We start from the raw sequence: 16,435 nt of genomic DNA, 5'->3' as shown, positions 1-16,435 counted from the left end.
TAAGTGACCCGTTTGATTAAGGAGAAAGCTCACTCGGTCTAAGTGACCGTTTGAGAGAGGGAAAGGGTTGAAAGAGACCCGGTCTTTGTGACCACCTCAACAGGGACTAGGTTCTTTGGAACCGAACCTCGGTAAAACAAATCACCGTGTTCATCCGCTTTATTTCTTGGTTGATTTGTTTTCCCTCTCTTTCGAACTCGGATTTTATTCTAACGCTAACCCCGGCTTGTAGTGCATTTAAAGTTGTAAATTTCAGTTTCAACCTATCCACCCCCCTCTAGGCGACTTTCACTATTTCCAATACCTCCTCAAGGTGAGGACCGGCCGCTCCTCTACTACGTGATTGAGATCCTGAACGGGGAGTGGAGGGGGAGGATGTCGAGAGCCACGGTGTGGACGATGTGGGAGGAGAGTGACAAGAGGATGCGTCTAGTGGCGAGATGCAAGGAGGAGAGCAAGAGAGGAGGGGGCAGTATGTAGGGGATGAGAAGCGCGAGGAGGGGTGATAGCGAGGTTTCAGCGGTGGTGGCAACCGCGACACTAGCGAGATTTATCGAGGCAGCCGTGGGGCGAGGGCAAGGGCGATGATGGTGGAGGCGAGGGCATGGCGCATGGTGTCTCCTGCCGGGGGGAGAGGGGGCGCGGAGCGTGGGGCGTCGAGTCAGGGGCCGTGCGGCGTCTATTGCGGCTGGCAATGTGCGGGGCGGGGAGGGGCGGCAACGCGACCCTTGATGGTGGCGTGGATGGCGGGGAGATGGGATCTACGCGCTTGGGGAGGATCGCGGAGCGCGGCGTGCGGGCGGGGTGCGGTTTCGGCAGAACAGTGCAACGTCCGGGGGTGTGGACACCTACATTAGGTGCTTAAGTAGTAGTAGAGATAAGAATGATAAAATTGTTGCTACCAATGTGGGACCAAAATGCAAGAGAGGTAAGACTTTCATTTGGGTCCCAAAATCTTATGTAACTAACCTAAAAGGACCCAACACAAGTTGGGACCTAGACACTAAGCCTAAATTCCATGCATGTTTATGCATCCAAGGGCTCAAGCTGGATCATTGATAGTGGATGCACAAACCACATGACAGGGGAGAAGAAGATGTTCACCTCCTACGTCAGGAATAACGATTCTCATAACACGATTATCTTTGGTGATGGGAACCAAGGCAAGGTAAGGGGATAGGTAAAATAGCGATTACTTCCGAGCATTCCATTTCTAATGTCTTTTTAGTAGAATCTCTTGGATATAATTTAGTTTCTGTCAGCCAGTTATGTCATATGGGATATAATTGTCTATTTACAAATGATGATGTAACTGTCTTTAGAAGAAGTGATGGTTCATTAGCATTTAAAGGTGTATCTGATGGCAAGCTTTACTTAGTAGATTTTACTATAGAGAATGATGATCTAGATGCATGTTTACTTGCTAAGACTAACATGGGCTAGCTCTGGCATCGCCGTCTAGCACATGTTGGTATGAAGAACCTTCATAAGATTCTAAAGGGAGAACATGTGTTAGGATTAACCGATGTCTATTTTGAGAAAGACAGACATTGTGCGGCATGCCAAATAGGGAAACAAGTGGAAACGACTCATGCAAGCAAGAATGTGATGACAATGTCAAGACCATCAGAGATTCTTCATATGGTTCTCTTCGGGCCCGTTGCTTATCTTAACTTCGGGGGGGAGTAAGTATGGTCTTGTGATTATTGATTACTATTCACGCTTCACTTGGGTATTCTTTTTGTAGGATAAATCTAAAACCCAAGAAACCCTCAAGCGCTTCTTAAAGCGGGCTAAAAATGAGTTTGAGCTAAAGGTGAAAAAGATAAGAAGCGATAACGGATCAAAATTCAAGAATCTTCAAGTGGAGGAATACCTTGAGGAGTAAGGCATCAAGCATGAGTTCTCCGCTCCCTACACTCCACATCATAATGGTGTAGTAGAGAGGAAGAATCGGATGCTCATTGATATGGCAAGAATGCTGCTAGGAGAATACAAGGCGCTAGAGCGGTTTTGGTCGGAAGCCGTGAATATGGCGTGCCATGCCATAAACCGCCTCTACCTTCATCGCCTCCTTAAGAAGACGGCATATGAGATTCTAACCAGTAACAAACCCAATGTTTCTTATTTTCGTGTATTTTGGAGCAAATGCTACATCTTGGTCAAGAAAGGTAGACATTCAAAAAGTTTGCTTCCAAAGCCGCTGAAGGGTTTTTACTTGGTTATGATTCAAATACAAAGGCATATAGGGTCTTCAACAAAACTTTAGGTTTAGTCGAAGTCACTAGTGATGTTGTATTTGATGAGACTAATGGCTCTCCAAGAGAGCATGTTGATCCTGATGAAAACAAGGTTCCAACGGCTGCAGTGAGGATTATGGTAATAGGCGATGTGCGACCACAAGAACACCAAGTACAAGATCAACCCTATTCCTCAATGATTGGGCAATCCCCAATTCAAGATGAGGAATAGGCACCTCAAGACGATTGCCCCCCATGGTGTCTTGGGAAGACAACGACCGCCCGAGGGTGTCTCTAGTGCCTGAGGGCTTACCACAAAATGATGGCCGCCCGAGGGCGTCTCATGTGCCTAAAGGCATGGATCAAGGGGGAGCACGAGAATAAGAAGAAAATGAGGAGGAAGAAGTACCACATGCACCTCCAACCCAACTCTGCACCAAGATTCAAAAGGATCATCCAGTGGATCAAATCTTTGGTGACATCAGCAAGGGAGTTACTACACATTCACGTATTGCTAATTTTTTTGAGCACTACTCCTTTGTTTCTTCTATTGAGCCTTTTAGGGTAGAAGAAGCCTTGTAGGATCCGGATTGGGTGTTGTCCATGCAGGAGGAGCTAAACAACTTAGAAATGAAGTATGGAGTTTGGTGCCATGTCCTAAACAAAATGTTGTGGGAACCAAGTGAGTGTTCCCCAACAAACAAGACGAGTATGGGGTGGTGACAAGAAACAAGGCTAGACTTGTGACAAAATGACAAGCCCAAGTTGCAGGTTTGGATTTTAAGGAGACTTTTGCTTCTGTAGCTAGGCTTGAGTTTATTCGCATACTATTAGCCTATGTTGCTCACCATTCTTTTAAACTCTATCTAATGGACGTGAACAATGCCTTCCTCAACGGGCCAATGAAGGAGGAGGTGTACATGGAGCAACCCCCTGACTTCATTGATGATAGGAACCCCGACCATGTATATAAGCTCTATAAGACGCTTTATGGACTTACGCAAGCCCCAAGAGCATGACATGAATGCCTTAGGGATTTCCTTATTTCTAATGATTTCAAGGTCAAGAAAGCTGATCCCACTCTTTTCAATAAGACTTGCAATGGTGATTTGTTTATATGCCAAATATATGTCGATGACATAATATTTGGTTCTACTAATCAAATGTCATGTGAGGAGTTTAGCAGGGTGATGATGCAGAAGTTTGAGATGTCCTTGATGGGAGAGCCAAATTACCTCCTCAAATTTCAAGTGAAACAACTCAAGGAAGGGACATTCATCTCCCAAATGAAGTACACACAAGATATCCTAAAGAAGTTTGGGATGAAGGATACAAAGCCTGCTAAGATGCCAATGGGAGCTCACGGGCATCTGGACCTAAACACGGGTGGTAAGTCCGTAGATCAAAAGGTATACCGGTCTATGATAGGATCCTTGCTTTTTTATTTGCGCAAGTAGACCAGATATTATGATTTATGTTTCCTTATGTGCTAGATTTCAATCCGGTCCTAAGGAATGTCACCTTGTGGATGTGAAGCACATTCTTCAACATTTAGTTCATACGCCTTACATCGGGCTCTGGTATCCTTAGGAGTCTACCTTTGACTTGATTAGATATTCAGACTTCGACTATGCTGGGTGCAAGGTTGATAGGAAGAGCACTTCAGGGACCTGTCAGTTACTAGGAAGGTCCCCAGTGTCTTGGAGCTCAAAGAAATAAACATCTATTGCCTTATCCATCGCTGAGGCCGAGTATGTTGCCGCAGGTCAGTGTTGCGCACAACTACTTTGGATGAGGCAAATCCTCTAGGACTTTGGCTACAATTTGAGCAAAGTCCCACTCCTATGTGATAATGAGAGTGCAATCCGCTTGGCGAATAATCCCATTGAACATAGCCACACTAAGCACATAGACATCCGGCATCACTTTCTGAGAGACACCACCAGCAAAGGGGAGATATCAATGTTTGTCATGTTAGCATCGATCACCAGCTAGCTGATATCTTCACCAAGCCTTTACATGAGAAATGGTTTTGTAAGCTGCATAGTGAGCTAAATGTCTTAGATTCGCGGAACTTGGATTGATCTATAACATACATGTACTTTTATGCCTTTGTTAATGTTCTTAATTGTATTTATTGCTTATTTTGGTGCTTAAGTTGTAGAATGTCATCCTCGGACCTCACAAGTCCTTATGCAAATAATGCATATATTTAGGGGGAGTATATGCTACAACTTGACCTTTTGAGACTAATATGTTTGCTTAAGTGGTTTTGGTGTAGTCTCAAAGGTATATTGAAAGGGAATTATGGACTTGGCCAAAGGAAAAGGCTTGTAACACCCAAAATCCTATTTTGGGATTTATAAAAGTTTCTCCAAAAGATTCAAGTTAAAATGTCTTTTAATAATATTTCTCTACAAAGTATAAAGAAAATAAATATTGATGTTCAAACTTTGGTAGTTCAAAAGATTGGAGTTAAAACTTTGAACTAGGGTTAAAAAGAAAAAAACATAGAAATATTCTCAATTGTTTAGTTAGTAAAACTGTTCATTATTGTGCCTAGGTAGGAAATAAATCAGAACTTCCGGTACAAATAAAACTATTTAGAGATAATGTTTAAAGAGTATTCACTAAATTATCTAAAATAATATATTTGTAATTTGTTTTCATAATAATAGCATCTTTTGTATATAGATTTCATGTTGAGAAACATTGGTTTAATGGATAAAATACAAACAATGAATAAACAAATAAATAAAATTAAACCTTGCATCCATTCCAGATTTTTTATTGTGCATAGAATTTGAAATATGAAATTTAGAACCCTAACCGAGATTTGAATTTGGATATTTAAACATAAACTAGGAAATGAAATCCGAAATAAGGAAAATGAAAACAAAACAAAAAAACAAAAGAAAAGGAAGAACAAAACAACTCGCCATCTCAAACTCCTGATTCGGCCCAACCCACTCATGCAGCCCAAACACCACTCCAACGTGCTGGGTCGTGTCTCATGCCTCGCCAGCGTGCCCTCTCACACCCTAGTCCACGTCTTCCACCACCAGGCAGGGCCCGCACGTCATCAATACATTCCTCACAACGTGTGTGTGTGCCTCCTCCCTGAGCCACTGACTGGTGGGTCCACACCGTCAGCTTCATCCTCATCCATAGCAATCTCCTTTATCGCGTAACACCCGCCGCGAATTCACTGTCAGTGGGTCTCAACCGAAGATCCTCCCCAGGTTTTGAAATCGTGGGGGGCCATATAAGCACCCCTATGACCCTCACGCCAGGCATCCAAGGGATTAGGTCGCGCCATCGCTGTCCGACCAGGGAGAGAAAGGGCGTCGTCGGGCGAGAGCGATGTCGTCACACCCACATCTCATGTACGCCACCGGTCGATGTCCGAGGAGGGGTCGGGGACTTTCACCAGCGATCGGGGATCGTGCGCAGGCAAGCAATCTGGCGTGAGCGTCACTAAGGCCCAATGAATTGCTCGCCGAAGATCAGCGCGGCGCCACCATCCACATCATCGTGTGGCCAGCGTCACGCGAGCACCAATACGTGGTAAGGAAACCTCCGTTGAGTTCGCCTAAGTCACCTCTGTGCGTGGGACAAGACGGGGTTGAGGTATGTTCGCCGGGGGTCGTGATGGGTGGCTCACCGACGCGGCTCCACCATGGGGAGCGCGGGCGCTGTCGTGGTGCAGCTGCTACGGGAGGGTGACGACCGTGGGCCATTTGTTTAATATTGGAGGGTCCAAATTAGATCGGGGCAAGGACGGATAGCGCACATCGATCTTAGATCCAACGGCTAGGATTGGCTCGGCTGGATGCAATGCGGGGCTTGGTGTGGGTCTGTCGGATCACGCCAGATGGTCCAGGGTTATCCCATCTACGCAGCTGTAATACCCAATTTGTAAGAGGTCATATAAAAGGAGAAAAGTTATTTCCTTTATGTATACGTGTATATTGTATCCACTTATCATCACATGTGAATAAACACCATCAAAAGGGAATTTAATAACCAATAACACCTAAATAAATCATGCATCATACTGAGTTTTACTTGATTGTGCATTTATGGCCAATAAAGTAAAGGTATTATTAATATGTTAATACACACATGGGATTTGAATTCTATTTTGGAAAGCAAAACTCCAAAGAAATATGAAGGGGGAGGAAAAGAATTACTAAAAAGGAAAATATATATAAACTAAAAAAATTATAAATAAAAGTAAGACTAGTATGTTTAAATTATACTTTAAATCTGAGGAGAATTTACCAAAGAATTCGAGTTTGAAATTTGAACTCAAATGAAAAAGGGAAAATATAAATAAGAAAAAGAAAAAAGAGACCTAACCATTGGTGGGCCGGTTACATCACTTTTGGCCCAAGAACCCTTTACTTCCGCGCAGCCCAAATATCCCCTTCACCCGCGGTCGCGCGCACGCACTCACTGACGTGCGGGCCCACTGGCCAGTGACCCTAAGCGCTAGGGCGAGGCTTCAAGCACTGGCAACCAGGCCCCACCATTCCGTCTCAGGTACACGCGCTCAATCCCGCAGTCTCGCACACTGTCACCTTGGACCCATCCGTCAGTTGGAACCCACTCCTAACCAGAGCTCCGCCATCTCCGTGTGCGACCTCCCTTCAACCACCCGGCGTGCGCGGGTCTTCCGCGGAATCCTGCATGCGCCAACCCCGCTGATAAAAAGGTGGGCTCCCCTTGACCACGCACGCCTGCAACCACTTCATGTTACTCACCGCCAGAGAGAGAGGAAAGGGATAGCCGCTGCGTCGTTTCCTCGGAACGCCGTCGTCCTGGCTCGGAGTAGTCGCAATTGAGGTTCATGGGAGCACGCGGGTCATCGTCAGGCATGCCGCCAGGTGTGGCGGTCCCTAGAATCCAGCTAATTTGTCGCGGGAGTGTTTTTCGCGGCTGAAATTGTGGTCAGCCGTGGCCGGCTGTTTTGGGCGCCAGATTGACCGGTACGACCTAACTTATTACCTTCCTCGCCATAACCGTAGTCGTTTTTATAATCCGGGGTTCGAAGTAGTTGTCCGAGGCGTGGATTTGCTTGCCGCGGCGGAGCGTCGGTGAGGGTTGGGGTGGCGCGTCCGCCTACTAGCGGGAGGAAGACGACGGTGTGGTGCCGTTGATCTTTTTAGCAACGGCTCTGATTAGATCAGAAACACCCCTTTCGCGCGGATGAATTTAGACCGTAGATCTAAGATCCGAGGGGTACGCGACAATCTCGGTTATGAAGAGCGCCGACCGTAGATCTTCAATCCAACGATGGGCGCTGCGTACCGTTTCGTTAAAACCTAGATCTAATCTCGCGCATCCGTTTGGATCGGACGGCTCACGGGAGCCGATACCGCTTCACTGGCCACTTTGCTAAAGAGCCCTCGGAGAAAAAATAAATAAACCCACAAGTCCACTCGGGTGTCTCCCTGAGTCTGTGGAATATTTACGCCAGAACCCCTGTACTTTACAGAATTCGAGGCCCAGTCCAGAGGATTAGAAAATCAGAGAAATTAATTGAGAAATAGATTTTTAGTACATATTTAATTGCATAAACTTGTTTAATTTGTAGAAAATTCATATGAACTCCAAATTGGTCCATTTCAGTTCCTAATTTTTTGTAATATTATTCTCTATCAAATTGTGCCTCTGTTTTGGCATGAAAGACACATTAAAATTTATCTATCGCTTAATCATGTATTAAATACACAAAACATTGGAGAATTCATAACTTAAAATCGATAACTCCAAATTTAATGATTCCAGTTCCTATGATCTTATTCTAGTGTCTAGATCATTATTGTGTATTTTATTTACATGTTTGGTGTGATGTTAATTTTTGCTATACTATGTATGTATTGTGTTGATGCGAGTAGACGAGCAAGCTACTGTGGATCCTGAGGTTCAGCTGGTAGAGACTGCTGAGCAGGAGCTCGTTGAAGGCAAGTTGTGCCCTTGATCACTTCTTTTACCCATTCATGTTCTTATTAATCATAATGATCTGCATAGGTTAATTTTGCTGGGACCCAATAGGTTACCCTAGATTTTGACTATCTGTATACCTTGTTTCACCACTGGTTTTACTACTAAATTTTTGGGTAGTATATGCTATCACTTTATGTGGATTTGGGTATAAAGATATTTATCACTCATTGTTATACTTTTTATTATCTGTTTATTATTATTGTTCATGATAAGATCATTATGTTAATGGGAACATGGAGAACCACCTGGGAAAACAGTGCTACCACAAGGGTTTAATGGGACGCCCTTGGCTGATTAACTAGGAAAGCTAGTGGATGACTACCTTACCCGAAAGGGGCAAGGGCAGTAGGGGAGTGGTCAGTGTAGGGAGGTCCTTGGGTTGATTTTGCTGCGATGGCGGTCTGGCGAGGGATTCCTACACTGGAGCTTCCTATAAACTGTAGCGGGTTTTCTGAAGCTAGTGGAACTTTGTAAAGGCCTCGTAGTGGTACCCTGCCTCGCTTCCTTGGTAGAGGTGTATGGGGTCTGATCAACTCCGTGGCAAATGGGTAACACGACTTGTGGGTAAAGATGCGCAACCTCTGCAGAGTGTAAAACTGGTATACTAGCCGTGCTCACGGTCATGAGCGGCTCGGACACTCACATGATTAATCTATGGAACTTAAACTTAATTTGTCATTTCATTGCATCTGGGATTATTTTACTATTACTTTTATTTATTATTTCTAAGGTTTGGTATATACTTACACTTAGTAACTGCTAATAAAATTTTGACCAACATATAAAAGCAATGCTCAGCTTCAGCCTTTATTTCATTGATCAGCCTTACACTTCATGAACTCCCACCTTTGGTGAGTTCATGCCACATTATTCCCCACAACTTGTTGAGCGATGAACATGTGTGAGCTCACTCTTGCTGTCTCACACCCCCCCACAGGAGAAGAGCAGGTGGTCGAAGAGGAGCCGCCTAACACTGAGGCTTTCGACTTAATCTAGGTGGCGTCTCCCAGTCAGCTTTCTGGCGCTAAGGATGGATGTTAGATCCTGTTATATTTATATTTTATTTTGTAAGACTTCCGCTATGTAATAAATACTCTGATTATATTGTGACATTTATCTCTATACACTCTGTTATTATATATGTTGTCTCCTTTGGCGCATGTATGAGATGCACCCGGCTTTGTTCCTTGAAGCTCGGGTGTGACAGCAGCCTTGAGCGTTTTACTAAAGAGCCCCTAAAATATTTACAAATCAACCCTTCGTCTATGCTAAGTATAGAAACATTACAAATGGGTCCGAGTTTAACCGATTTCGCCCCTAGATTCCTTAAAAACTCAACCCATGGTCCTTGACTTTAGTAATTCATATAAATAATTCTAGAAAATAATTTTTAGTTGAAGAATAAACCCATAAATTTGTATAAGTCAAATCTTGTCTGTTTTAACCCCGATTTAACTCGTTCCAGACACGTTTGCTTCGTAATAAAAGTATCTACGCAGTAACAACATTATTCATATCATATCAAGTACTTTATACTTAGATATTTATTTAACTTATGTTTATTATACTAACTCTTCTAATCGAGGTTAATATGTATATAATTATAATTTTACTAAAATATTACCTCTAATCAGGTTATAATGAGGTATCTCTTTAGATTATCTTCCGAAAACAATATCTCTTTAACCACAACTCCGATTTTAGTGATTCTCGAACCTATGATTTTATAGTGTCACGTAGAATATTCTTATGATGTTTATTTCTATGTTTGGTGTATTGTTATGTTTATGTACTCTTTGCCTATTTGTATGTATTGCTACGAGTAGCGGTGAGGTCACGAGAAATCTGAAGACTAATTTGGTCAAGTACCTGGGATCTCAAGTATAAGGCAAGTTGTGCCCTTGATCACTCTTCTTTACCTAATAATGTTCTTGTTAATCGCTGTGATGTGCTCAGGTTAATTTGATGGGACCTAATATGTTTCCCTAGTTTTGTTTACCCCACCCCTTGCAGACAAATGAACTATTGGGTAGACTTGCTATCGCTCTACTTGGTTTTGGGAAAATAACGTTATTATGATCATGTTCCAATGTTATTGTTGTTTTAATTATTGTTCATGACAAGATCATTATGTTAATTGGAACATGGAGCTTAACTTGAGATAACAGTGCTACCATAAGGATGGTATGGGACACCCTTGGGTGACTAATTAGGAAAGCTAGTGTAGGATTACCTTACCCGAAAGGGGCAAGGGCGGTAGGGGAGTCATCGATATAGGGAGGTTCTCGGGTTGATCATGATGCAATGGATTTTTAGACGAGGTACTCCTATATCGCTCTCCTCAGAAACCATAGCGGGTTTTCTGAAGCTAGTGGAACTTTTGTAAAGGCCTCGTGGTGCTACCCTGCCTCGTCTCCTCGGCAGAGATGAATGGGAAGTCGTGATCCCTTAGCAAATGGGTAATATGACTTGTGGGTAAGGGCGCAACCTCTGCAGAGTGTAAAACCGGTATATCAGCCAAGCTCACGGTCAAGAGCGACTCAGGACTCTCGCATGATTAATTTATGGAACTAAACTCAATCTATCATATGCATTGCATTATGGGTGTTATTATTAATTTTTGATATCTTATTTAATTGGATTGGTATCCACTTATACTTAGTAACTTCTAATAAAACTTTGACCAACTTTAAAAGCAACACTCAACTTTAACCATCTTCTTTGGTAAGCCTTACACTTCACATGAGCTCCCACCGTAAGTGAGCTCATGGACATTATTCCCCACAACTTGTTGAGCGATGAACGTATGTGAGCTCACCCTTGTTATACTCACATCCCCCCAGGACAAGGACATGTACCACAAGGTAAGGAGCATGAAGGATGTCGTGATGAGTTCGTGAGAGGTCTAGATGTTGTCTCCCAGTCAACTATGGTTTCTAGATTGTCGTCATTATATGATGTAATTATTTAGTTATTTTGTACATAACTCCTATTATATAGTAAAGATGTGACATTCGTTTCTGTACCATGAGTTATCATATGTGTGAGACTTGATCCTAGCACACATTTGATTCGCGCCCAGGTTTGGCCCTTAAATCCGGGTGTGACAAGGCTTCAATGTACCTTGTTCAAGTTGCCCTTGGTGTTCATTGCCTTCTTGCTCTTAATTTTGCAAGTTTTGGTGAGACAATGAGGTTTGAGGCCACTAGTTTCTCTGTTTTGGTGCTTAATTTAAAAGGGGGAGAAATTATGGCCAAAGCAACTAGATCAACCACCACTTGTGTATTTCAAAATCATCAAAAATATTATGTTTTGAACTTGTCTTTTTTATCAAAACCCTCTTAACGGCAAGAGGAGCCCTCTGATTGCAAAACTACTCTCTTGTCTGGGAGAAATCTTTATTATGGGGAAAAGGGGAGCTTTTGGCTTCTTTATGAAAACTGTCTTAAAAAATAGTTTGATTTGCAAAACTAAAGTATTTTGACTTAGAAGTAAGAAAATGAATTTGTTTTGCAAAAAAAACCAAGTGGTGGCAAAATCATCTAAATATGCAAATCCTATACTTATTCTATTAGTGTTTGACTTGGCTTCAATTTGTAAAAGTTGGCTCATATTTGGTTATGTTAGTACTTTTAAGTTGCTTTTGGTGTGTTGGCATGAATCACCAAAAAGGGGGAGATTGAAAGGGAAATGTGCCCTTGGGCCATTTCTAGTTCTTTTGGTGATTAAATCCTCAACACATTACTAAGAACTAACACTCTTCTTATGAGCATGAGCACAAGTGTTTAGAAAGCAAATTGAAGCAAATGCATGTTTATAGCACTTAGTCTTCTGTTTTAGGTGGCAACAATATTCATCTAAGTGCTAGAAAACTTCTCAAGTTGAGCCAAAATGAAGTGAAGTTTGGCTAAGTATGGCCAAACTAAGGCGAGTCACGGCCTCATCGGACAGCTATCGAGACATGCTCGGGCGAGTCGGGACTGCGCATGGGCGAATCGTGAATGCGCTTGGGCGAGTCAGAACTGCGCACGGGCAAATCGTAAATGCGCTTGGGCGAGTTAGAACTGCGCTCGGTTGAGTCAAAGATGTGCTCGGGCGAGACGTGACTGCCTTGAGCAAGTCGTGGCCTCGGATGCGTTGCCGCCTCAGGTGCGTTGTGGCCTCAGATGAGCTGCTTCCTCGAGCGAGTCAGTGTGCCAGGCGATCAAAAGCGCACAATGGTCAGCTCGACTATTGAGGGAAACAGATCGCTGATTGTCAATTCGGTGCACGCAAACATGGAAGGCTGGATTGCTTCCCTGATGAAGAACCAATGGCTCCTAGGCTCCATGAGGCTATAAAAGGACCCCCTGGCAACATAGAGTGGTACTCACGTGCAACACACTGAGACAAACACAAGAGCATACAACATACTTCGAGACTCTGATCACGCCTTGGTTCGTTCGAGAGAGATTTGAGCGCATTTTTAGTTAAGACTTTGTTGGTTTTCATTCATGCACTCTTTTCTTCAGTTATGCGCATGCTCTTGCTGCATTTGTGCTCTTGTGTGTGTTGGTTCTCCCTCCCTTACTCTTGTTCGTGATTGTGATCATATTGTGTAAGGTGTGAGAGACTCCACCTTGTGGAGATTCCTCACAAATACGAACATACTATGAGGAAGACAACCATGGTACTCAAGTTTGATCTCTGGATCACTTGAGAGGGTTTGACTGCAACCCTCGTCTATTGGGATACCACAACATGGAGGTAGGCCTCGACCGAACCACGGGATAAATCGTCGTGTCTCATTGTTCACTTACTTGCATTACAACTTTGTTCTTCCCAGATCTCCACTTCACTTTCATTATTGCTCTAGTTTCAATACACACCTTGTCAGAGCAAATAAGTGAAGAAATCATCCTTCTATTCTTAACTGAAATTGGTTTTAGATTACACTATCTCCATTATAGAACAAGTTTGTTGTTTTAGCTTAGTATTTTTGCAAGATCACCTATTCACCCCCTCTAGGTGCTCTCAGGTGTGTTGGCATAAATCAAAAAAAGGGGGAAATTGAAAGGGAAATGTGCCCTTGGGATATTTTTAAGTGTTTTGGTGATTAACTGTTCGACACACCACTATGAACTGACACTCCTCTTATGAGCATGAGCACGAGTGTTTAGAAATCAAATTGAGGAAAAATAAGAAAAGCATTTTTGGGCTTGAAATGAGCATATTGCAAACCTCTATGAATCAAAGTGATAAAGGTTTGTTTCTTGTACTTAGTCATTTGTTTTTAGGTGCTAATCATGTTGTCTAAGTTCTAGGGAATTTCTCAAGCGGAGCCAAAATGGAGTAAAGAAGTTTGTCTATGTTTGGCCAAACTTGGGCCAGTCTGGTCCTCACCGGACAGTCCGGTGTGCACCAGACAGTGTCCGGTGCCCAGGCTGGTCAGCGGCTGAACAAGGCGCTCTCAGGTTTCTTCGTGACTTCGCCGGCTATAATTCACTGGATAGTCCGGTGTGATAGTCGTTCGTCTGTGCCAACGGTCGGCCGCGCAATCGGCGCCCGCCACGTCAGCTCGGCAACGGGCGGCAGGACCCACCGGACAGTTGAAAGTCGCCTAGAGGGGGGGTGAATAGGCAAATCTGAAATTTATAAAGTTTAATCACAACTACAAGCCGGGTTTAGCGTTAGAAATATAATCGAGTCCGAAAGCGAGGGCGAAAACAAATCACAAGCAAATAAGGCGGATGACACGGTGATTTGTTTTACCGAGGTTCGGTTCTTGCAAACCTACTCTCCGTTGAGGTGGTCACTGAAAGTCGCCTAGAGGAGGGTGAATAGGCAAATCTGAAATTTATAAAGTTTAAGCACAACTACAAGTCGGGGTTAGCGTTAGAAATATAAACGAGTCCGAAAGAGAGGGTGAAAACAAATCACAAGCGAATAAGAACGGATGACACGTCGATTTGTTTTACCGAGGTTCGGTTCTTGCAAACCTACTCCCCGTTGAGGTGGTCACAAAGACCGGGTCTCTTTCAACCCTTTCCCTCTCTCAAACGGTCACTTAGACCGAGTGAGCTTCCTTCCTTGATTTCCTGGGTCACATAGACCCCGCAAGGACCACCACACAATTGGTGTCTCTTGCTTTGCTTACAAGGCTTTGAGAGTAATAATGAGAGAAAGAAGAAAGCCAACCAAGCAACAAGAACAACAAAAGAACACAAGTCGATCTTCTCACAAGTCCTAAAAACTAGAGTTGAATTGTGGACTTTGATTCGATCAGTGGCTTTGATTTATGTCTTGGAGTTTTGTGTATTGCTCTTGTATTGAATGAGGAGTAGTGAATGCTTGGGTGCCTTGAAGAGTGGTGGTTGGGGGTATTTATAGCCCCAACCACCAAAATGGCTGTTGGGGAACTCTGCTGTCGAAGGGCGCACGGACAGTCCGGTGCGCCAGCCACGTCACCCAACCGTTAGGGTTCGACCATTGGAGCTTCTGACATGTGGGCCACCGAACAGTCCGGTGGTGCACCGGACAGGTCCTGTTCACTGTCCATTGCCCGCCTACTCTGACTCTGCGCGCGCAGTCGGCACTGTTTACTGTTCACTGTAGCCGTTGCAGACGACCGTTGGCGCAGGTAGCCATTGCTCCGCTTGGCACACCGGACAGTCCGGTGCTACACCGGACAGTCCGGTGAATTATAGCGGAGTGGCTCTCAGAATTCCCGAAGGTGGCAAGTTTGGATTTGATCTCCCTGGTGCACCGGACACTGTCCGGTGGCACACCGGACAGTCCGGTGCGCCAGACCAGGGCAGCCTTCGGTTGGTTTTTGCTCTTTTTATTTGAACCCTTTCTTGGACTTTTTCTTGGTTTGTGTTGAACCTTTGGCACCTGTAGAACTTATCTTCTAGAGCAAACTAGTTAGTCCAATTATTTGTGTTGGGCAATTCAACCACCAAAATTATTTAGGAAAAAGGTATAAGCCTATTTCCCTTTCAATCTCCCCCTTTTTGGTGATTGATGCCAACACAAACCAAAGCAAATATATAAGTGCAGAATTGAACTAGTTTGCATAATGTAAGTGCAAAAGTTGCTTGAAATTAAACCAATATTTATTTCATATGATATGCATGGATGCTTTCTTCATATTTAACATTTTAAACCACGCTTGCACCACTTGTTTTGTTTTTGCAAATTCTTTTGGAAATGCTTTTCAAAGTCTTTTGCAAATAGTCAAAGGTAAATGAATAAGATTTTGAGAAGCACTTTCAAGATTTGAAATTTTCTCCCCCTGTTTCAAATGCTTTTCCTTTGACTAAACAAAAACTCTCCCTCAATGAAATTCTTCTCTTAGTGTTCAAAAGGGTTTTAGATATTAATTTTGAAAGGGATTATACCAATTTGAAAATCCTATCAAGAATAAGATACTAATTGAAAAACCTTCTTTTAATACAAATTTGAAAGAATACATTTTTGAAGTTGGTGGCTGTGGCAGAACCGCCCGAATTATTCCAGCTTAAGTGCCTAAGTCACGCCTCAGGGGTCGTAACACACTTAAATCGGAATAACCCGTCAGTCCCTCAGATCTAGTCTGATAGAGCCACTTAACCAGGATCAAATTCCACAACCTCACTCGAAGGTGAGTCACAGAAGAAATACAATAAAATAGGAAACCTCAAATTAAGTGCTGAATTATTACATAGATCGGTGTTTTGAGTAGCAAATAAGAGTTCACAAAATAAATTGCAGCGGATAATCGATGTCGTCGGTAATGAGGAAATGGGCAAGGCCTAGCCCACTACTCCTCGTGCTCCTCTCCTGCCGGAGCAGCATCCCACTCGACCGTCCAACCCGGTGGCAGGGTGGTAGGCCAAGTCACACCATCAACCATTTCCTGAACGGTACCTGCAAAAATTATGCCACAAGCAAGGCTGAGTATACTAATACTCAGCTAGACTTACCCGGTGTGAGGAGTCTACTCCTCTACCTCTAGACTATGCAGCTGTTTGGCTGAGGGGTTTGGTTTGCCAAAAGCACTAGCTGTTTCTAAAATTAATTTTTTTTAGCTTTTCAAATTCTAGCATCATGATCTTAGCTAGGTTTGCTCCTTCTAAGCATACATGGTGACAAGCATTTAGTTCAATCAACAAATTGTCTCATGTAACCTCATTTCACTTCTTACTCGATGCAGTACAAGGGGT

This window comes from Zea mays, chromosome 2 (genome assembly GCF_902167145.1).
Source record: "Zea mays cultivar B73 chromosome 2, Zm-B73-REFERENCE-NAM-5.0, whole genome shotgun sequence".
In the NCBI taxonomy this organism is placed as follows: domain Eukaryota; kingdom Viridiplantae; phylum Streptophyta; class Magnoliopsida; order Poales; family Poaceae; genus Zea; species Zea mays.
The sequence above is the reverse complement of the archived record's forward strand: the minus strand, read 5'-3'. Positions refer to the sequence as shown.